Below are 24,518 nucleotides of genomic sequence, written 5' to 3' on the forward strand. Positions count from 1 at the left end.
CCTCCCACCCCCCACCACTCCAGCAACCCTCTGTTTGTTTCCTGAGATTAAGAAGTCCTCATATCAGTGAGATCATATGATAACATGTCTTTCTCTGACTGACTTATTTCACTCAGCATAATACCCTCTAGTTCCATCCACATTATTGCAAATGGCAAGATTTCGTTTTTTTTTTTTTTTTTTTTTTTTTTAAATAGAGCTAAGCCTCCTTTCCACGGCAGAAGAGAAAGTGAATGCGGTCACTTTTCTGGGTTAGGGTCTTGTTTGGCTGGAATGGGGTAGAGATTAAAGTGCAAGGGACCTAGGGGAATGGGAGAAAGCAGTTCAGGGCCTCATCATGTCATTTAAACGCGTGGACAAAGACGACGCAGTGAGAGAGTCAATAATCTAGAAGGAAAAAATTAAGGCCTGGAAGTCTCTCTGAGGTTCAGAAACAGGCACTGTGGTACTATAAACTGAGACATTGCAGGGTAAGAACCTGTTACCAGAAATTAGGACACATGACTAAGATTTCTGAGTTGGTGCATCCGTGGGTCCAGCTGGTTACTGTGTGAATGGGGGACAGAAGAATGTGGAAGTAGAGATTATTACAGTTGAGGGGGTGAAAGAACTCTTGAGGTGTCTTTTGGGCAATGAGGATGTCCCATGAAATCAGTCAAATGGAACGAAAATGAAAACAGAGACAAGTATCAACATTTTCCACAAATATGCTGGAATAATCCTTCGATCAGAGAACTTCTTCGTTCTTTCTTACATGCAAATAAGCAAGAAAGAAGAGAGCTATGGATGATACTGTTGACTATCGCAACCAAGCTTTATATAAGTGTCTCAGATATCAAAATATGTTTTTTAAAAAGTTAAAAATCATGACTCCAAAATCCAATATAAAATAAACATGTGCCAAAGGATTTTTCTACTCATTAATTAATGAGGGAAACAGATGTCAAAATCAGTCCAAACAGCATTTACAAAACTAGGCAATGTTAGGATAACTGAGTAATGTCCAGTAGAACCACAAACTCTAATATCCGGTGTTATCAGCTCCATTTGGGGCAATATACAAATTAGTATGCAAATTCACTAAGTCTGGGACTTTAATCAATAGCAATAATGAGTGAACTAATTACATTTCCCTAGATAATCCTCAGGAGACTTTTGCTCCTTTTATGACATTGTAAGTAAGGTGTGTCTCCCAAATTTGCCATATTTCAAAAGGTATGAATAATCTTTCTGACAAATAAAGGGAATAATTACCCATTCTGAAGACCAGCTTTTACATAGAAGTTTACAAGAAAGATAATGAGGTTTACATAAAACAGCCAACAAAACCTGGACCTAAAAAAGTGCCATCTATTCACTCAGAATGACAATAGCTTGTTAATAGAACAAAATTAAGAACAAAAATTTTAGACTGTCTCCATCTCTACTGTTCCTACCGCAAGCTACTATTAAGTCTTTCTGTAGTGATCCCTCTTGCCATTCTCATAAAGCCTGGTTTCTGATTCTTCTCAAAAAGAAAACATTTCCAGAACTCACACATCCACTGAACACTTTATATCACTAAACCCTGTTTTCATTTTGTTTATTGCACCTAGTACCAAACATTTCCTCATTTGCATGAATATTTGTTTATTTACTTATTATTTAGCTGTCTTTCTGATTCAAGAAAAAAGTAAATCGCTTTGGAGTGTAAATATTTTCTTTCTTATCTGTCCACTATATTTTCAGTCTTGTACCTGGCACAGAGAAGACGCTTAATAAATATTTGTAGAAAATGAATGATCCCGGTCCTATCAGTTTTGTAAACACCATCAATAATTATGATGAAATGTAATAATATTTCTAAGGAAAATTCTTCCAGAGGGTCATTAGATTTTTATAATTTTTGCATTTGGTGACTCATCCATGAAATACTAATACCTAGCTGAGCAAAGATTTGCTGTCATATCCAGATATCCACTGCTCCACCCCATTTACCTATCTTCATTTTTGGTAATGAGCATTAGCGCAATTTTCTCTTGCTTCGAGGCTAGGGAATGCTTTAGCAGTATAAATCTTTCACCATGTCATTATAGACACTAAATATTCAAGCTTCTGTGGACAATTAAACCACAGAGAATAGCCTGAGGGAAGTTGTCTGAGAAAATGAAAAGAAGAACCATTTGTTTTTTTGTAATATTCCTAACTCCCAAAGAAGAAAACTTTCTTGTATAAGCATTTACTAAAGTCAACTCAGGAGTTGCTGATCCTAGGACACTCAGGAAAACCGTGGTTTTCTCTAGAGAAGGAATTTAGGGCCCACGCATGTCAACCTTCACTGCACAACTGCACAGCAGGCTGCTAGGATTATCGTGGAGAGTAACACTTACTCACCAAGGAAGCTTTGACTTCACTCCGAAAGGGACCATCACTACACTTGGTCACGTTTTTATGAAAATTAGGAGTCTCTGCTTTCTTTATGGTTATTGTGCTTTCATTTTATGGCTTTCCAAACTGGGTAAATAATCTGTCTTTTTTTAAAGATAATCATAAACAACTTGATTTTTGAAAGAGACAGTGAGCTGTTTACAAATTTGGATGACATTTTAAAAATGTCTAAATACTAAAGTTCATAAGAGCTCAAAAATGATCTTAGAGGGTGTTGAGGAAATGATGCATATTACGTTTGCTCCTATTTACATGGAGTTTTACAATACATCAGAAAAGAATGTTAGGAAATGCAGATTAAAATAATTATCTCAAAATCATTCTTTCATAGATATTAAGGCAATTCTGTTATAAAACAAATATGGAGATATTTATTTTGTTTTTATTTCATTTCACATAGAATGTAAAAAATAAAATCTGGCATTGGGGAGAATGCCACACCCTTCCTTCACAGTGTGTAGTCACTTTCTTTTTGATTTTAAGTCATGCTTAAGGATCTCTAATAATATAATTGACATCCAGAAGGCACATGCCACAATGCTTTAACGTTCTCACGTTTTGATTTTCTCCACACATTTTTATACTCACTGACCATTTTCTCTTTCATTAACACCACTTCAGATGAGGCAAAAATGTATTGCTGAGATCACATGCCCTTAGAGCAAATATTTTGAATAAAGGAATCAAAAATAGAACCTATCCTTCTTCAAAAAACTTCATAAATGAGGAAAAATGTGCTGATTTTCATCTTAACATGCAAACAAACTACCTTCATGAACTACAGAAACGAACTTGGAGAGAGGTATTAATATAAGAAAATATATTCTGTCCCGGGTGGAGAAAAGAACAGAAGTCCAAGCAGTGTTAAGGAGGATGGATTCTCCTTTCACAAATTCTGACCAAACCAATAAAACAAGGAAAAACTTAAAAAGTTCTTTCTCCACTTCTTTCCTGGCAAGAATTCATTTTCTCTGATCCCTGAGGACCATCCACAAAGAAAAAAAATAATATTTCAAAACACATTTCTATATTCTCCTGGAATAAAGAACTATCATGTCACATTATACGTTCTTGCTTCATGTCCACAGGAGCAAGATCTATGTTGTACACATGGTTTTCACTTCATTATATAGTTTACCAGTTACCATGTGGTAGATGTTAATTATGTATACTTTTATTATTTTTAAGATACATCAGCAAAAAAGCAGTTAACACGTAGAACTGCATTTTGTTTATTCTTCATAGCACTCACTTAAAAAAAAAAGGATGATTACTTTCTTAACAGTTGCTAATACCCCAATTATCTCAAAGAGGCAGGATTTCAGGGAAGTTGATAAATCAGCTTTGAATAAATATCTGCGGAGAACAGTGGACTATGTAAGTATTTTCTTCACTTTCATTGATACAACTCTCTATCCAGATTCAGAGTGTGCATATGAGCTGAACAATCGATTCTTCCCTAAATTCTGCCACTTTTCTCCTGACTTTCTGCTAACAATTAATACTAAGCTCCAATATATGGTGTTTCTATTTCATGCTACATTGTTATAGTAATTAGTCTTGATCAGTTACCTGGCTTTCCCTCATGATTATTACTAGATGATGGGTAATACTGTAGGTATTCGTATGTTCCCTCCCCCTCTCTGGCTCTGTCTCTGTCTCTCTCTCTGTGGGGAGCATCAGTTGAATAGAGACCAGGACAATGATTTGCCAAAACTTCCATTTGTATTAATGTATTCCCAATGTGGTTGGTGGCTGTAAGAACTGACAACACTGTCAAGAAAAACTGAAATAATTGTTTAACGTCCACGTGGGCTGAGTCTGAGGACTTGTTTACTGTTCTCTGTACACTGTGGTGCAGTATCTATTTTTAAAATAACATAATGAATTAGACAGAAAAGTGTTAAATCACAGGGTACAACTCAATGAATTTTCATCTACTAAACACATCCATATTAAAAAAAATCATCCATCAGGGTAATGCAAATTAAAGCCACAATGAGATACTACTTCATACCCACTAGGATGGTTATAATCAAAAAGACAGAGAAGAACAAATGTTGTCAAGGATATGAAGAAATTACAACACTTCTACATTGCTGGTGGGAATGCAAAATGATATAGCCCCTTTGGAATCAGTCTGACAGTTCCTCAGAAGTTTAAACATAGATTTACCATATGACTCAGAAATTCCACTTCTAGGTATATACCCAAGAGATATGACAGCATATGTCCACACAAAAACTTGTACATAAATGTCACAGCAGCATTATTCACAGTAGCCAAAAAGAGAAAACAACCCAAAGGTCCATCAACTGATGAACAGATAAACAAATGTTTTATATCCATTTAAGGTAATACCATTTGGCTACAAAAAAAGGAATGATATACTGATACATACTACATCATGGATGAACCTTGGAAACGTTCAGCTAAGTGAAAGAAGCAAATCACAAAAGATAACATATTATACAATTCCATTTATATGAAAAGTCCAGAAAAGGCAAATCTATAGAGATGGAAAACAGACATGCCATCTATTAACCTAGAGCTGGGGAAGAGAGTGACTTCTAGTGGGTTATGGAATTTTTTTTGAGTGACTGATGAAAATGTTTTAAAATCGATTATAGTTATGGTTGCACATCTCTGTAAATATTATGTGATTTACATCTCAATAAAGCTGTTATAAAAAACATTATCTGTTTTGAAGTAATTGTATTCCCTTACATTTGTATGCGATAATGTAAAATAACCACAAAAAAACACAAGAAATAGTACATTCCATTGAGGCAGGCAGACCCTAGGGTGTCTCCCAATGATCTTTGACTCCTTGTAATCACACTTTTGTGTATCCCTCTCCTCTGGAAAGTGAATGATCAGACATCTGGCTTGCTTATAACTCATAGAATGTGACAAAGGTGATGGGATGTGACTCTCATAATTTGGTTACTTTTTATGACTCAGGTGATGAGGTGTCACTCTTGTGATTATGTTATACAAGACCCCATGTTTCCAGCATTTTCCTGTGTTTGCCCTGAGGAAGCAAGCAGCCATCTTGGGAGCTGTCCATGAAGAGGTCTACATACTAAGGAGCTGCAGGGGGCCTGTAGGAGCTAAGGGGCTCAGTCTTACAACAGTCAAACACTGAATACTGCCAAGATGAGTGATCTTGGGAGTAGACTGTTCCCCAGTTGATCCTACAGATGAGAACTCAGTCTGGCTGACACCTTGATTACAGCCTGAGGATATTCTGAAGCAGAGAACCCAACTAAACCCTGCCTGAACTCCTGACCCACAGAAACTGTGAGATATTTAGTGTGTGTGTGTGTGGGGGGGGGGTGTTTTTAAGCCACTAAGTTTGTGATTTGTTATATAGTGCACATCACTAATACAATTATGTGAGAAGATCCCTTTCCCATGACCCAGGTACTCCAGCTTCCTTCCCAAAGGTAATCAATATCTTCGTTTTTAACCTATTGCAATGTTATTGCCTATTTTAAATTTATACCATTGGAATCATAGAATATAATTACATTTGTGCCTGGTTTCCAGTGCCTAACATTGTGGTTGTGAGAGTCCTTTTCTTGCGGGTAGCATTGGTTTGTTCATCTTCATTACTGGATACTTTTCCACTATGCGAATAGACCACAATTTATTTATGTTTCCTTCTTGATTTAAATGAGACCTATTTTCAGTGTTTGAGCTATGATGCTCTAAACATCTTTATTCATGTACAGGTATTTCCATGTAGCATGTGCAAGCACACACACATATACATTTCTATTGGCTATACCTACAAATGGGATTTGGGGGTCATAGAATATAAAGTATTCATATGCTTGGAATTTTAGACAGTGCCAAACGGTTTTCTACAGTAGTTCTATTCTAACCAGGAGAGCCTAAAGTTTTGAGTTGCCTCCTCTCTCATTATTTTTCTAGATAGTCTTAATTTTAGACATTTGGCAATGGTTATCAATAGTTCCTACCAAATAACTTGGTATCACATTATGCTGCTTTAACTCTTTGACATTTTTCAGGTTAACTTATTTTTTATCTTTTTCTACTAAAAACAATATTTGCTTCTTGAGATAGTAAGTTTACTTTTCTTTTACACCTATATATCCAGCACCTCATACAGTGGCTTCATACACAACATAAATATTTGTTAAATGAGTAAACTACTCACAGAGTTAATCAGTCATTCCCCTTCCTCAGGTACTTAAAAAAAAAAAAAGTACTTTTAAAGGGAGATGAACAACAATTTATGGCTATTCATGCTATTACAAAAGCTTGCTGACATTATTTCTGACCAATTTATAGAAATCGTATAACCCATTCTATCTCATGAAATTTAAAAGAGCAATAGTTTATCAGATTATACTAAAATATGTGTTACAGAGCACTCTTGGTAGTTTGTATTTGAGAAGTAGTTGCACTCTAAATATGAAAGAAAAAGAAAGTATAAAATTCCCACATACTTTGTTATTGTAGCTTCTCCAGATCCTGAATCATTTGGGTCACACATTTCTTAGTCATAAAACTAGATAGTCCTCAAACTGGATGGTAGCAGTGTGTTCATTTCTTAAAGGAAGAAGACAAGAACTTTGCAAAGAGAAAGTGTGCAAACAGTTTAGACCATTCCCTGGTAGTCACTTACCAGTCTGAAGGAACATTCAGTGGCTGTGAAGCAGAGGTAATGTGAGCAGACACAATATCCTTACCCTCTACACAAGACAGGGAGGTACTATGAATATTTGTATAAAAGCATGATCAGAACAAGAGTGTGGTAGCTGAAATCAAACACATGACCTCATCGAGCATATTCCTCATATGTAAATCACGTGTAAATCACGGTGATTATTTGATTCTTGTGTTTATATGCACCTAATTAAAAGAGGGTCACTAATTAAGATGATGTACCCTTAGACTACAAGGTACATTTATTATATAATGGTAACAAGTCAGCATGTAGACATGTTATCACCTGGGAATCATTTAATATGTACTAAATGTCATTATAATTACTAAATTCACATGTATGTATAAAGATAACAATGGCCCCAAATTTATAGTATTTTAATTCTATAAGATAAGCTCCAATTTCTATGACTGGAAACTTACCTCTTAATATCCCTCCACATTTTCTGACAGTGGCTCTCAAAATGTGGTGCCTAGACCAGAAGCATTGGCATCACTTGAAAACTTCTTGGAAATAGTTTTTCAGATCCCACTCCAAACCTACTGAGACAGAAATTAAGGGGGTAGGCCCAGTAATCTGTGCTCTTTACAAGCTCTCGAGGTGATTCCAATGCACCCTAATGTTTAAGAACCACTATTCTTTAAAATTAAACTTCACCTTCCCTTACATGTGCCCCAAATTTTCAACTACAGATCTTCAAAGGTTGTATTTTCAGGACTTCATAGAATTCACTGGTTTTATATTAGCTATGATTAGAATGTTCTGTGTAGTAACACTACTTTGTGCCAGTTTTATATTTGGTTTAATATTTATATGGCTATGATTACGAGAAAATTACTTTTTTAAAAATTTTTGGTTTAGACCTACAATAGCTTATAAAGCATGACAAAAGAAGTTGAAAGGGTGCTTTAATAGTGAACAGATTTGAAACCACTGAGAAGTGCCTTATTTATTTGCTATAGTTGGATTATAGCAAATAAGTAAGTTATAAGTATATAACTACTATTCTCATTTTTTTCCCCTTTGATTTGCTTTAAGGTTTGAACTTTTGGACAAAGTGGCCTCCTTATTATTCCTTTTATTTCACTTAAGGTGTTTTTGACTCCTACGATTTAAATTATCATTCACTTTTAAATTTCAAAGACAAAAGTGAAAAGCATTTTAATGACTTATCTTTATCTTATTGCATAATCACTGCTATAAACTGAGTGGATTTTTTTCTTTGATATTTTAAATTGTGGTAAATATAAATAGCATAAAATTTACCACTTCAACCATTTTATAATTCAGTAGTGTTAAGCATAGTCACATGGCTGTGTAATCAATCTCTAGCACTTCCTTCCTGCTGTGTCCTCACATCACCTCCTTTCTACATGCATACACTTTTGGTGTCTTTTCCTCTTTTTATAAGGACATAAGCCCTATTAGATTAGAGTCCCATCTTTATAACTACTTTTATCCTTAATTATCTTCTTATATGTCCTGTCTCCAAATACAATCACACTGGGGATTAGGGCTGAAGCCTATGAGTTTTGGGAGAACGCAATTCAGTTCATTACTGGATAGTTCCACTTTCTGGTTATTGTGAATAATACTGCTGTGAATATGAGTACGAAAATATCTTTTATATTTTTTAAAAAATTATTTTTCAGTTATTTTTTAGTTCTTTTGGATATGTAGTACTCAGAAGTTAAATTGCTGGATCATATGGTAATTCTATTTTTTTAAAGATATTTATTTATTTATTATTTATTTATTTATGAGAGAGGGAGAGTGGAGGGAGGGGCAGAGGGAGAGGGAGAGAGAGAGAGAATTTCAAGCAGACTCCCTGCTGATTGTGGAGCCCGACACAGGGCTCCATCTCACCACCCTGAGATCATGACCTCAGCTGAAATCAAGAGTCAGACCCTTAACTGACTGAGTCACCCAGGTGTCCCCTGGTAGTTCTATTTTTTAATTTTTTGAGGGACTGTCACACTGTTTTCCATAGAGGCTTCACTATTTGACATTAGCACCAATAGCAGACAAGGGTTCCAATATTCCACATCCTCACCAAAACTTGTTTTAGTTTTTTTGATATTAGTTATCCTAATTGGTATGAGGTGATATCTCATTATGGTTTGGATTTACATTTACCTAATAAAGTATTTTTTTAAATATTTTACTTAACATTAGGTGAAAAAGAATTACTGATGTCACTGTTTAAAGAACACAAAGAGGGGGCACTGGGTAGGTCAGTCAGTTAAGCGGTCTGACTTCAGCTCAGGTCATGATCACAGGGTTCCTGGATCAAGCCCCACTTTGGGCTCCCTGCTCAGCATGGAGTCTGCTTCTGCCTCTTCCTCTGCCTCTCCTTCTTCCTCTCCCACTGGTTCATGCTCTCTCTCACTCTCAAATAAATGCAGAAAATCTTAAAAAAAAAAAAGCACTACAAAGATAATTGTTCTGAATTAAAATAGAATATTTTATTCAGTTCACTATGGATTGATTCCATCAGTCATTGAAAGTGGTACTTCAATATAAACTTTGCTGTGAGCATGACATGTATCTAAAAGAATGCATTCAATAAACTTCTAACCTCCTCTGAATCCATGCCATTAATATCTTATTTCTTTTAGTTAGATTACCAAGAAGTTTTATCAGCCCCTGGACTTTTTTCTCTGGAATGAGATGAAAGCGAAACTGTTAAGTTATTTCAAAATGGACCTTATATGTATTCTGCTTCTCATCTTAAATAGATATTGATTTCTGTCGAACTTCAGAATTCTGAGTTACAACTAAACAGAATGAGTATGTTAACATAATAGACCATGTCTCACTTTTAGGCCATATTTGCAAATTACTGATTAAAGATCAATTTCTAAATTAATAATTAAAAGGCTAAATAAATAATTAAAAGACTATGTATTGTATAATCTGTCAAAACATCTTCCTTTAGTGATCTGTTTACATAGAAAATTTAACTGCAATATAATTTAAAATATGTATATCAAATTACCGTGTTTATGCTAATTTAACCATGTTATAAAGTAGCTAATATATGTCTGAATTATCTTTCCCCCCAAAATGATATGTAATTACAGTAATATTCATTTGGGAAAAGAAATTGTGGATTGACCTACAGGAAGAAGTCAGTAATATTTATTTTCACTTAATTAGGTAACAAAGATGATTCATACTATAAAGGAAATAAAAGGAGTGGTATCTAAAAGCATGTGAATTTCATAAATTTTTCTCACTTTAAGTTGCCATAATACCTTATCATGTGTTTTTTAATTGTGTGTGTGCGTGTGTAGGCTGAGACTACAATTGACATTATTTCACTTAACCAAAAATAAGCAAGGCTTATAATTATAGGATATGTGTAGCAGTTAGAGTCCAAACCCATTTTCAGTCTGTGTTTAGGACCCTGTGCCTGATTAAATTGTGTTACATAAGTTCTTGAGCATAAATACTGTTCTTGTAGAGGCTTAGTTTCTCCTTATAAATTCTCTGATTTTCAAGTAGCTGTCATAGCTTGTCTTAGTTTTTTTTCTTTTTCACCAGTTATTCAAAAGTGCTGTAACTATAAATCATAGAAATATCTGCAAGGTTGGAATTAAGACAGAGTATGTTTTCACTGAAAAAAATTACACTTCCACAGCAATTAAGTCAAGGTTGCTCAGGTATTTCATAGTCACTATATGATGCATTTAGTTGGATAAACTTATTAGTTCCCCTGTACTCAAAGACAAGGTTAAGTACTCACTTCAAAATTGAAGCCTCGATTAGCCTATTCATCAATATTTATATGTTTCCTAATCAAAAACTGTATCATAAAAAATATTCTTAAGAACCTTTTGAGTATATTTATGGTTGTTTATCCGTGTTTAGTCGTGGAATCTAGGAATTACCATCTAAGCGATGTAATGATTCTATACAGACTTCAGGACACTAAATACCACTAAAATTCAAAACCTCTAAATAGCCATTCTAATCATCAAGAGATGATTTGATATTTAACTAGAAAAATGATGACTTACCAATGAACTATTTTGGTTTCTTTGCCAATAGAGGATTCCCAGTAAAGCCAACCTAACAATAAATTAATAGGCAAATTGAAATGTGCAAATCCTTCTTAAGTGATATATATTCCACATTGATATGCATTTTGGAGGAAAAATAATGGTCCAGTTTTCTTTACATTAGAAATAATGCCGGGGCGCCTGGGTGGCTCAGTTGGTTAAGCGACTACCTTCGGCTCAGGTCATGATCCTAGAGTCCCGGGATCGAGTCCCACATCGGGCTTCCTGCTCAGCAGGGAGTCTGCTTCTCCCTCTGACCCTCTTCCCTTCGTGCTTTCTATCTCTCATTCTCTCTCTCTCTCAGATAAATAAATAAAATCTTTAAAAAAATCTTTAAAAAAAAGATATGCTGGTTTCATTTCTACAAACTTTTGTTTTGCTGCTTCAGACAAATAACATAGAGACAAGTGTTATATTGATTTTTCTAAGTAATGTTTCAGTAGAAAATGCAATGGATATATAACTCTGCTTGAAATTGGTAAATTTGCAAAAACCTACCAGTACTATTTATTATGCGAAATATTCTAGAGTCTTGTCCATGGTATGAAAAAGTAATAGAAGTGGAAGGATGACTTTTCTTTCAGCCTCAGCCTCTAACCATAGCTGTGTGTCTCAGCAGCATGCTTCAATTTACTCCTGTCTGCTTGTTCAACCAACTCAGCTATTCATATGCTATTGAGGTAAGAGATAAAATTGGCTTATTTACAATTGTTTCATGATTCTCTACAAAAATTCTCAGAAAGCAATGACATCAACAAAACTACATTGTTACAAATATGTGATAACAAAGACAATTCTAAGCCCGGCTCAAAAATACTTGTGCACTTGTAAGAATTTTAAACATCAAACTTATTCAGAGATGTTTTCTTAAGGCAAAAAAATATTTCTTGATAGTTTCGTTTTTGCTAAATAAAAATGTTACTGATTTACTCTAGCAGCTTTAAAATTTCCTTGGAATAGTACTATTTTTAAATGACTTATAAATAATTTAAAAAATCATAAATTATATAATCTATAAAATTCAGAAATTTGAGTCTGCATAAATTACACACACAATTTTTTCATAAACTATTACACTGATTTTAATTTCAACTGTCATAGTTGAAATTTATACATGTCAATCAAGGGAATGATTTGGTACTATGAAAAGTTTTATTGTATTGCTTTTATACTGTGACTAGTCTATTTAGTTTTCCACTTCCGAATGGTAATAGAGATAAACCTATAGAAATTATGGTTATGGACTTTTCTAAAGGGAAGTTGGGAAATCACGACTGTGGATTGTAAAGCAAATAGCTAATGAAGCGCTGACCTAGGTGTCATGGAAGGTGCAAAGAGCAGCTGCCCGCCAGTTTCTTATGTCCAGCTTGAACCTCAAAAGACAAGTCACGATTTTTCCTAAGAGTGTGTTTGATAACTAGTGGCTCAAGAAAATAAAGGTGGTATGTGAGTTTCAATAAAATAAATGTTGCAATAAAATCTGATCAATGCAGGAAGCATAGATTCTTGCTGCAATTCGAAGAAAGTTGCCTAATTCAGGCCAGGAGAGCAAGGAGTTTGCATCCGGGGTGGATTCTGCACAGTGCTGTACTACAAGGCAGCATTGCTATGGCAAACTTTGTGAATGCTTCCCCTCCGGTCATGCATGGCCTAACCTTTACAACAGTACGTGGCAGTCTTGTACTTATGTCCAAATAAGGTCACAATCTGAGGTACTGGACGTTAGGATTTCAACATATCCTTTTTAGAGAATACAATTCAATCCCTAACAATTTAGATCTAGATAGTAGCCATAAGAATTGAGATAAATGGAAAGGTTTGAGGAATATTTAGGTAGAAGGCATGGTTTCATACACATGGGGGAAAAACAATGTTTAAAATTATATAATACAATTTTAACACACTCTAATGATTAAATGACTAGAAACAACAATTCTGACTTAAAAGAAGCAAACAATGTCTGGACTCCATAGCAATTTAACAACTGAAAAAATACACTTGTAATTCCCCCTTTCAAATGTGAGCTTTAGAATTACTTGTTATATTATTATGTTGTGAATATTTCTTTGAAATTTCATTTCCTTCTTGGTTAGAAGAAACTGTGGAGTTTGAAACTGGCTAGAATTGAAGGCCATGGCTGATAGATTAGAAATTAAAACAGACAAAATAATAGTTATACTTGATGTATCACTACTCTCCTTTGGCATTTGGTAAAATGTATAACACATACACATATTCCCCAAATTTTATATACAATTTAGGGTGGACACCTTCTAGATCATTCACTAATCTCGTACATGCATTTATGAGGTCATTGGTTTGCATCAGTGTATGGAAACTACTTTGGTTCGCAAAGGATAGGGACCAAACGGGCAAAATAACTTTTTTTAAATAAAAAAATCCCATAGATTGTAATTTCAAGAGACTCAAACATTAATAGGATTCTTTTTAAAAGGCAAATACACATTTGACCTCACCTAGGGCAGTCAAATACCACCACCTACAGGTCACTGTAGGAAGTGTTAAGTGAGGCCTCAAAGAAACATTTCCCACATTTTTCTCAGAAGTGGTAACGTGGCTTTGGGAACCCGAGCAGCAGCGATGTCAAGTGTCCTGCCTCTGCCAGTTTTCTAAGTCTGTGCTCCACTCCAATTCTATCAGCTGCCTCCTATATTCCCATCGATTTCCTTTTCCTACTTGTGGTAGAGCCAGCTTTTATGGCTTATAAATAACCCTGATTGGCACAGAGAGAATTCCAATATTTGAGTCTTAATATTTCCTTTAAATATTCATTCAGTTCCTAGTCTCTAAAAGGAATTCTTTTATTAGGAATTCTCCTAATAGGAATCTTTCAAATATTTGACATAACTATTCAGTCTTCCTTTAGTTTTCTCTTCTCGCTTAATCCTCAATCATTTAGACACCTTCAATCATCCCTCTTAAAATCTCGCAATGTAAAAATTCAGTGGTTTTTTTTTTGCACTTTTACAGTGTGATTTCCAAGTTTTTTTTTTCTAACAGAAATCCTACTCATTAAGCCTAGATTTAAGTACCAATTTATTTCTTCAAAGGTTTTTTTTTTTCTAAAAACACCAAAATGACTTCCCTTTGCATGTACACTCATTTTTAATTCACATTTAATTTAGTTATATTGTATGAATATTTATTTCACAAACTTCTCTTTTCCAGTAGATGACAAATGTTTTGATAAAAAATGTATCTCACTTTTCCTCTGTCACCCAGCCCCAGTGTTTTATGAAGGGCTAATCTCTAAAAGATCTTTAATAAACACACTGTTTGAGATGTAATCTGAAAATTCTTATTCACAGTGGGGTTTAATTGATTTTAGGTCCTATGCTACAAGGCAATGTATCAGTCAAATAAATTTCAGCTATGATTTTAGGGTCTTTCACATCAGTAGGCCCTTTGTCTTTAATAGATCTATACACATCTTTTGGCATCCCTTACTTTGAGGGGATCACCCAGAGACATTCAACAAACGAATCTATCTTTCCAGTGATTTCTAAGTCTTTCTTCCCTCTCATTTCCTTGTGTACTAATTGTGTCTTGGCTAATAATAGTTTTTAAAGATACATCTCTTTCAACAAACTATTGTCATCCATGTGAAGTATTAATATTTTTAGACAGTTTCTATGGGGCTCACAAAACAATTCATAAAAAGAAGCTGTATCATCCAATACAAAAGCCTAGTCCTGTCTTTAAACGGCTATGTCTTCAAGTAGTCATGTCTAGTTGAAAAGTGAATAAATACGAAACAAATGATTGAATAAATCAATTGTTCTTGGAAATAAGACTCTTTAGACTTGTTAAAAGCAGACAGTACACTCTGAAATAGAATATCAGCCAGGAAAAAAAAAGTCAGATCTTGTTCCTTGACTTTTTCTCTTTGCAACATGTATTACCTTATAAGATATACTCATTTAGAACCAGAAGTGCAAAGATTTTTTGCATGTTCTGTACACCGTTGCATTCCTAGCACTGAGAACAATGCTCAGTGAATATTAGATGCTCAATAAAAATGTGTCAATGAATGAAGAAGACCATGGGCAAAAATACCATTATAGCATTTTTATCGAAGGCAGAGAGATCAGCACTAAAATAGGCTGTGGGTTGGGGCACAGTAAGAACACAGAGAGAGAAAAGAGAAGGAAACAAGCTGTAGGAGGGAAAAAAAAAAAACCAAGGAAAGCGGACATCATGGAATATGATAAAAAATACCTTCATCCTCTTCTTAGCATCAGAGCAGTATGGGGGAAGTAATAGCTACAGAATATCCTTTCATTGGGTTGCAAGGACTGAGGATATAGTGGTCCTGAGAAATGTGTGTCAGATTAGTCTCATAATCCCAGTCTCAGACTCACTGGGGCCTGAGATAAGGAGCAGCTGGGAACACTGTCAGGTCCATATAAAAATCCCGACGTCCATCTTGTATCCTGGTTAATGGACATGACTGTGACACCCTTGAGCAATCTCAGATACTTCTATTGTATACATTCTGTGCCTAAACACACTTTGTGGCATTTAGAAATATCACCTCAAACTTATTTGCACATCTCTGGTGACAAAAGAGTTCAGAACTTGCTTTCATTTTCTTTAGTTATATGCTGTTATTTCCTACTTGCCTCTTCCAAGCCTCTTGCACAGTGACTAACACGTAAGGGACTCAATAAACAATTGCTGGATTGATTTTCCCATTATGTTTAAAAATCTGTACCTGAATAGACTGTTATTAGTAGTAATTTGTATTTTCAGTATTGCCTTGAAAACTTGCAATGCTATTTTAATCACTTTCTGTACATCAAACTAACCCATGCAAATACCTAAAAACTGTCCTTAAAGCTTTAAGCTTCTGGTTTGAGCATTATCTGGCTGAGCACAATTTGATTTACAAATGTATCCTGACATTCAAAGAAAGAGATAACGCACCTGCGGAAAAGCAATTTTTTTTCATAAAGCTTTACAACATTTTTAAAAATGCAAACTTGACAGACTGAAAATATCCCAACTGTGCTTGTCTGTATGCATAATGGTTTTATGCCACTTTTATGTTTGGCAAAATTTCTATAGAAATCACAAACCAGCTTTATCTCTTGACTTCCAAACATACCTCGTGTAAAACGTGCTGAAGTAGTAAACCTAATTTAACTTCTGTGAAAAGTATTTCCAGTAAAAACTCAAAAAACAAAACATCATTCGGCCCTCTAAAGCTTACTAACTGCTCTGATATTAACACAAATAAAAACAGCATTTTATTTATATGACAAAAAGCAAATTCAATGCAAGTTAATTTTACAACAAGAGCCAACAGTTGTCAAATTTGCCATTTGCCAGGCAGTGAGTTGAATAAACTCTTTACAGGTGAGAACACAGAATTGGTTTGAAGAGTGGAAAGGTCTCATATTTGAGGAGGCCATGGGGTTTGAAGTTGGGCAATCAATATGGTATACTGGGGGTAGGAACCCAAAACCAAAAAACAACTTAAAGAAGAAAACTAAACAGCAGCAAACAAACCCTAGGGGGGGCCTCGTTACAGTGTTCATTTATCCCAGTCACCTCCCAAGCACCAGGGTCTGTAGCCAGCCAACAGCAGAGCTTCTCTCTGTTTGCTGGGGCAGGAGACGGAGGTAGGGGCTCGGGGTTACCTTTGTATGACTCCGTATTAAAGAAATGTTACAATGTTTGGCTCGTATAAGATATAGAACCTTCAAATTCATACATCATACCCACCTAAGCTCTGCCATAAACATAAATCGGGCCTTTCTAAAACTCTTCCCAGTAAAAACACAGTATAGAAATTAAAATAAACTGTTTTTCAAAGTGAAATTACTGAGATTTAATTTAGTTACCCTATATTATCTCAATAGAAAATTCCATATTTTTCAATGAAAACATATATATAGTTTTGGACATATATATGACTTACTGTTGGCAGTATGTAAAATCGTACTTTACTAATTTTTTTTTAATTTCAATTTTTTATGATACATGGATATTATTCATAGAAACAAGTAAAAAATAATTGTTTAATATCCCTATTGTACCAAGTTATTTCTATCTTTTATTTTCCTCAACCATAGGAGACACTATTTAGTATTCATGTTATGTTTCCTTTAAATTTTTTTTGTTTTGTAATAAATTTATATTTACACAAAAGAGGCAAAGGCTGTATGGAGTATATTCAAGTACTCTTCAAAGGTTTTCCTTAATATTAGTAACTTCCATAATTATGGTATATCTGAGAAAACTAAGGAATTAAATTGGTACATTACTATGACCTAAACTACAGACTTTTTCTGGATTTCATCAGTTTTTCCACTAATGCCCTTTCTTTGTGTAAAGATTCAATCTACGATACACCGCATTTAGCATGCTATACTTTTTGTTTTATAGATTTATAAGGTAATATAAATTATTCATATTTTATTTTCAATAACAAATACTATTCTTAATCATTATTTCCCAAAGGTTATGAGACTAATACCTCCATATATATCTTAATACATATATATATACAGCCTATATAACATATATAATCTTAGATATATAATATATAGGTTACATGTTATATATATATATATCTTGCCTGCTATAAAACTATAGCACTACCATATATATAAAATAGTATGTATATATATTTTATATACATATATAAAAATGCATGTATATGTGTCTGAGTTTGTATCCCCTGCCAAATAAATTTGAAAAAATTGCATAGTATAGTACTTTCTTGTGGAGAGATACAACATTAATAAACATAAATAAAAAACTGAGAAGTCACATAGTAGATAAATATTTTTAACTTGATGAAATTCATAATTCCTTCTACCTGAATTCTACTTTTTAAGTTATAAATATAAATACTTACATAGTCTGTGGTCCATAAAATACAATGGGGGTAATATTCTATTTTCATAATTTACTGTATCATATCATTGTTTACATTGTAATATAAAGGCATGTGAATGAGTGTACAGCCATTTTTTAATTTTCAAAATCAGTTTAAATGAATGAAAGCATTATTTGAAGATGCTCACCACAAAATATTAGATTAGATTAAAAAAATAATTACTTGTAACTTTGTGGTTAAGTTCATGGATATGAGGGCAGACAATCTGCTGGGGATCCCAGCATTATCATTTCCAAGTAACCTTGGGAAAATTAGTTAATCTTTTTAAGCCTTCATCTTCTTACCTGTAAAATTGAGTTAATTATAATACCTACTTTATAGGATTATTGGAAGGATTAGAGTAGTAAATTCATATAAAACATTTAAAATAGTGACATGCAAATAATACATACTGTTATTTTTATATATCAATTTTATATACATGTGCTATTAATGATCAGTTTTTTATACCATGGCATACTTTCACATTATCTTATTTAGTATTTCAAATATTATATTATTTTTCCTTCCTGTATCACAATCCTAAAGATAAATAAATTGATCTATTTAACTGAAGCTTATTATTTACCTCCATGCAATTCTTTAAGAATACCCAGAAATATGTAGCAATATGCAAAACTAGATTACAAATTTCTGCACTGTAGTGTTTAGGACTTATTACAACACCTTTTTTAAAATTCTCAATTATAATAGCTTTTCCTGCATAATGTTCCAGGCTTTGCAGTGTTTGAAATAGAATCAATCAATAAAATTTTAAAAAGCTAAACAGTAGGGGAGATCTTCAAAAAGTTTCTAAGTTTGTATAACTGCCTTCGAGAAAATCATGGAAACCCCACACATAAAGAGACTCATACATGTGTGTACTCATGCTCTAGAAAGGTCAGCAAATTCATGTTCGGTTTTTTTTTTTTTAGTTTAGTTTATTCTTTTCCCACTTCTACAAATAATCACTCTGAAACTCATGGCAAAGATGAAAGAATAAGTAGGCTATCCTCTGGAGAAGGAATTCAAGATAATTTCAGAATAGGCTAATTTTTTTGAGTTTAATGCAGCACTCTTCAAACAATAAGGAACATCTTTAGGGATAACAACTTTCAAATCATTTAATTGCCACTTCCGGTAGATACATAAGACATTCAGAAAGATTGAAGGAGAAAAACATGATAAACCTAAAATGAAAGACTATCTGGTCTTTTAAATAAAAGGCCACGGTCAAAAATCACTGGTAATATGAAATTGTTCTCTCAAGGAATCAGAAAGACCAATGTGGAGGCTGTTGCAATAATTCAGACAGAAAGGAATGAAGGAAGTTGGATGTGTTTAAGAGGTGTGACTTGGTGACTAGATTTTGTAAAGTATAGAAAAAAGAAAAATACAGACCGCCAAGATTCATATCTGGTTTCACCTTTGATCCAGGGAACAAAACCTATAGCTGAAAACTGCCATGAATTTCAATGATCTTTTGAACATCACTCTCCTGATTTTCCACGGAATTATGAGAGCAAAAAGCTGTGTTTACAATATTTGAGAATGTAGGCATGTGTTCATATAATGAGATTATATATTTCTTGAAACTGAAAGAGTTCATAATGAAAGAGGAAGCAACATGTGGGCTCAGGACAAGGGTATAAGAATTTAGAAGGGGCCTTGTGGGTTGTTGAACATTTAGACTAGACTCTGAAGGAAACCAGAGAGATTGCTGCTTAAACCTACAAAAAATGAATGTTAAGAAAGACTGAATATGATTTCACTCATACGTGAAATTTAAGAAACAAAACAAATGAGCAAAGGGAAAAGAGAGAGAGAGACAGAGAGGCAAACTAAGAAACACAGACTCTTAGCTCTAGAGAAGAAACTGATGGTTACCAGAGGGGAGGTGGGTGGGGGATGGGCTAAATGGGTGATGGGGATTGAGGAGGGGCATTTCTGTTGATTGAGCACTGGGTGATGTATGGATTGTTGAACCACTATACTGTACACCTGAAACTAATATTACACTGTATGTTAACTAACTGGAGTTTAAATAAAAACTTAAAAAAAAAAAAACACCAGAGACCAAGATGGGGTTTAAATTCATGAAATTTATGGCATGGAGCTGACTAATTTTCTAGTTTTCTCTATTGTATTCAACATACCAATTATAAATGCAGAGGAAAAAATGAGGATTATGTTCAGCAAAAATACAAAGTTAGAAATCTATAAAGAGAGACCTTTTACAAACACACACACACACACACACACAGACACACACACAGACACACACACATAATTTAATCATTTTCTGGACTATCATTTCAAAATGTACACATGAAATAATCCATAGTCATTTTAGTCTTGTTTTCTACTTTAAGCATTCTTTTATACATATTACATATGAAAAATCATATTGTCTTTCCAAAAAAAATTGACTCTAGGTGATATTGTTCTATAAATCTGGGAAATTTATACATAAAATTTAAAAAACTCTTAATGGACAAGAGCATATGTTAAAGTATTCTGTAAGTATATCAATCTGACATAGTGAAGACTTAAAATATTATAATCACAGAAAATAGTCATTATATAAAATTTAAAAAATTTACTAACATATTTCATTATATAATGAACACCCAGCTTTAACCAAAACGTCAAAGTTATAGTATGAAAACCTAATGAATTAGAAGGCAGGAGTAAGAAATGAATACTCGTATATACTGGGAACTATTTCCCTGAGCCTGTGGTCAAAGTGCACTTATATTTACACAGTTTGTATTTTTAAAGGTTAAATACAATAAAACAAGCTAATCTTTTACTAAACATTAAATAAATTATTTGTATACTATGAAGGGAATGTAAATATTTTTATTCTTTTTTTTAAAGATTTTATTACTTGTCAGAGGGAGCATGTACACAAGCAGGGGGAGTGGGCAGGCAGAGGGAGAGGGAGAAGCAGGCTCTCCGCTGAGCAAGGTGCCTGATGTGGGACTCAATCCCAGGACCCTGGGATCACAACCTGAGCCAAAGGCAGACGCTTAACTGACTGAGCCACCCAGGCGTCCCTAAATATTTTTATTCTTATGATGACAAAATTTAAATGAATGACATGCTATTTCAAATATAATTTCTCCTTTTCTAAGGGGATTCTAGAATTCAGAAAAAAATCTGGTTGTTGAAGCATGAGAGGCCACTCTAGAACAAAGAAACTAATCAGGAACGCATCAGAAGTTAATAGTCAGAGGCAGTACACAGATTTTTTCGAATACATCAAGATTTGGTTATTTTGCATTAACATGTGCTTTTTAAATACTCATTGCTAAGAATCTGGTGTGTGAATATTCACATCATCCACAATTCTGCAGTTATCAGTCAATAAAAAATGCAAATCACAGGACAATATCTCAATACAGTTTTAAGAACACTACAAAAATAATGAACCCATTTTTATTGCCTCCTAAAATCCACCACTTAAATTCAAAAAGGAAAAAAAAAAGCTTAATATAGGAAGCATAATTGTTCATCCCATAGCTTCATAAATATGTGGAGAACATAGTATAAAAATAACAAATGTGCTAAGAAATATAAAATATGAACACAATTGCTTTAGGGGCAGAGTTAGGTGCCTTGTTGGAGTTCGGTGAGGCTCCTGTGAGCTATCAAGAGGAATAGGCAAACATAAGCACTCCATTCATAGGAAGATTTCACATTATAGAAAATTGGCCAAAATTAATTCTGATTCCTAAGGAGAAGCCTTGATATTTTCCAGCAGGTCAACAGTATTTTCCAGTATTAGCCCTCCATGAAACATGATCATACATCATAAATCATAGTTCATATTCCCCAGAGAAGGAAGAGTCATACTGCATGTGTGAGGAAGGCAGTCTCAAAGACTAAGTTTGGCTCATCTTTCGAATTTGTCCTAATATAAATTGAGGATCCTCCTTAATAATAAGATAATTCTCCTAATTGCTTCTATTGGTGTTTCCACGAATACAGCATTATTTCTATATTACAAATAAGTAGTAGAAATAGGGAATGCCTTGAAATTTATTTCTTCCAAAGATCCATGAATAAGTGACCATGACAGATCTGTGAACAGGGACAATGGTCATGAGGAAATCACAGACACCTTCTTGAAGGAGAAAAAGCGATGAGAAGGTTATATAAGTGAGTTCAGATACAAGAGAAATTTTTCCAATCATAAACATTTTTATAGATTGGTATTCTCTAATCCCACAGTGGTACTGGCCTATAAATGAATAAAATTTATTGCAAAGCATAAATATGCTAAGTTGGAACTTACAACTGAGCCTTCCAATATCCATCAAAGCTGTTTTTCCAATGTTTAGCAGAGAAGGAGCACCTAACTTTGCGTAGATAAGCCATGGACACATCCGGGGGATAACACAGAATACTAAATTAAATTTCATTTTCATTTAATTTTATTTAAGACCTACTTCCGTTGTGAAGACTGTATAGAGTATCACCTGTAATCATCTTCCCTCTTTTTGAATTTCTGTATAATAAGTTTGGAGAGTAGGAGAACATTCAAAGAGAAGTTGCTAACATTGCTGAGTTATCACACAATAACACACGATAGGTTTTTTCATTGCCACAGGTAAAACTACAATGTCAGAACCCCTATCTGTCATCTACTGGATCTCAAGTAGAGAATACAGAGGGGCAGTGGTGGAGTATCACATGCCATCCAAGAAACGTAGTCCTAGCTCTAGATCATATTTAGTTGCTTTAGCCACATTTTTTAAATAAAAATGACAGAGCTTTATTTAATGTTTATAAAAGGAATGGTATTGCAAAGAACTAAGAAAGTTGTGTGATACATGTATTCATGATATGCCATTCAGCATTGCTCTCATATTATATGTATGGTTATGTTTAAATTCTCTGTCATTCTAGGAGGCCATGGAAGGAGGAACCCTACAGACTATTGCCATCAGAAGCAACCTTCACCAGCCTCATTCCTCAAATTCCTTAAATTAGCATCAACTTTTACAATATTTTTCTTGAAATAAAAAAATCTGGTATCAAACAAGTATGAAACAATGAAGGGGAATATCAGAACTCCAATCAAATCACTGTGTTGTCAATTAATCTTCTGTCCCAGACTTCAGAATCAAGGAGTCGTCACTTCTACATCAACAAGACATCGAATCTTCCTCTTGTGGTCTTCTCCACCTATCTTTTATACTCCAGATTAGACTATCATCATCTTATACCAGTTTATAGTATGGCCACTGGAAATTGACTTTTGTTATTATTTCCCCAATGGCAATTCATCATAAATAAAACCTAATTACTTTTTCAAAATGAGACACAGTGTAGTGATTAATTCAGAGTAGAATGTACTACTGGACACATTTTTTTTTTCCACTCTAAGATTTGAATTATTTCCATTGCTTACCTGATGACAGCTAAGGTGATTTGGGCCACATAGCTAATGCCATGCTAAATGGTAAATAAGGTCATTTTCATTGTCATTATCATGTAGCCACATTGGTTTACAAAATCATTTAAAGAAACTAATAAGGCTAAGTTATCAATCATCCTGAAATTTAAAACATAAAACTCAGTAATATGAACAAGTATAAAACATACAAATTCAATAAAAAGAAAGAATAACATATTCCATACCCACTTCTAACTTTCAGTAATCCCCAAACTTGAACTTTTAAGAGGCAGTCATATATTAAATAATTTCAGAACTAAATAATTATATAAAATTTCATTATCTTTAAAAAATACTAATAAAACTTTTGACAAGTGTGATAACATCTTTTTAATATTTTTTATTTTGTTTTCTCTCTTTTTAATATTCTTATGGGATCTTAAAATCTTTTGCAAGAGTTACTTAGCATTAAGGTAATCAATGAGTGGGAATCTCAAATGAAAGCTAAATACAGGGAAAATCAATAAGTTTATTTGAATACAATGCTACTTAACTCAGTGGAACCTATGAAACCACTGAAATACAAGAAATGTCATAAACTCATAAATTAGAAAATTGATTTTTTCCCTCTAAAAAGTGTCTGGTCTATTCCAAAAGTTAATAATAAAATAATTAAAATTGTAAGCTATATTTACATATTAGCCTGTTAAAATACAACACAGAAAATTTTTTTAAATATAGGTATTAATAACAAGAGCAGAATCCAGTTGTAAGTTCCTAAGTAAATCAGTGGTACTCAATATCTGTTGTGGATATATTCTGTGCTTAAAATAAACGAAAACTTATTATACTAAATTTAAACCTATTTAAAAATAAATTCTTTCAATTTCTATTTATTTTAGATAAAAGAACATTAAGTTATTCACTAAATATGTAAAGGTCTGGTCAACTTAATTTTACATGTAAAAAGTTATTCTAAAAACAAACAAAAAAGTTATTCTAAACATAAAATTTAAA

General features: G+C 33.7%; 1 protein-coding gene across 2 annotated transcripts in view; it reads right to left on the reverse strand.

Moving 5' to 3' along the window:
• Positions 1-24,518, reverse strand: part of ZNF804A (zinc finger protein 804A) — a 307,847-nt gene that overhangs the window by 149,510 nt on the left and 133,819 nt on the right. The gene's annotated exons all lie outside the window — the stretch shown is intronic.

Source organism: Callorhinus ursinus, unplaced genomic scaffold (genome assembly GCF_003265705.2).
Source record: "Callorhinus ursinus isolate GAN/ISIS: 27379988/994484 unplaced genomic scaffold, GSC_fseal_2.0 scaffold2, whole genome shotgun sequence".
Classification (NCBI taxonomy): Eukaryota; Metazoa; Chordata; class Mammalia; order Carnivora; family Otariidae; genus Callorhinus; species Callorhinus ursinus.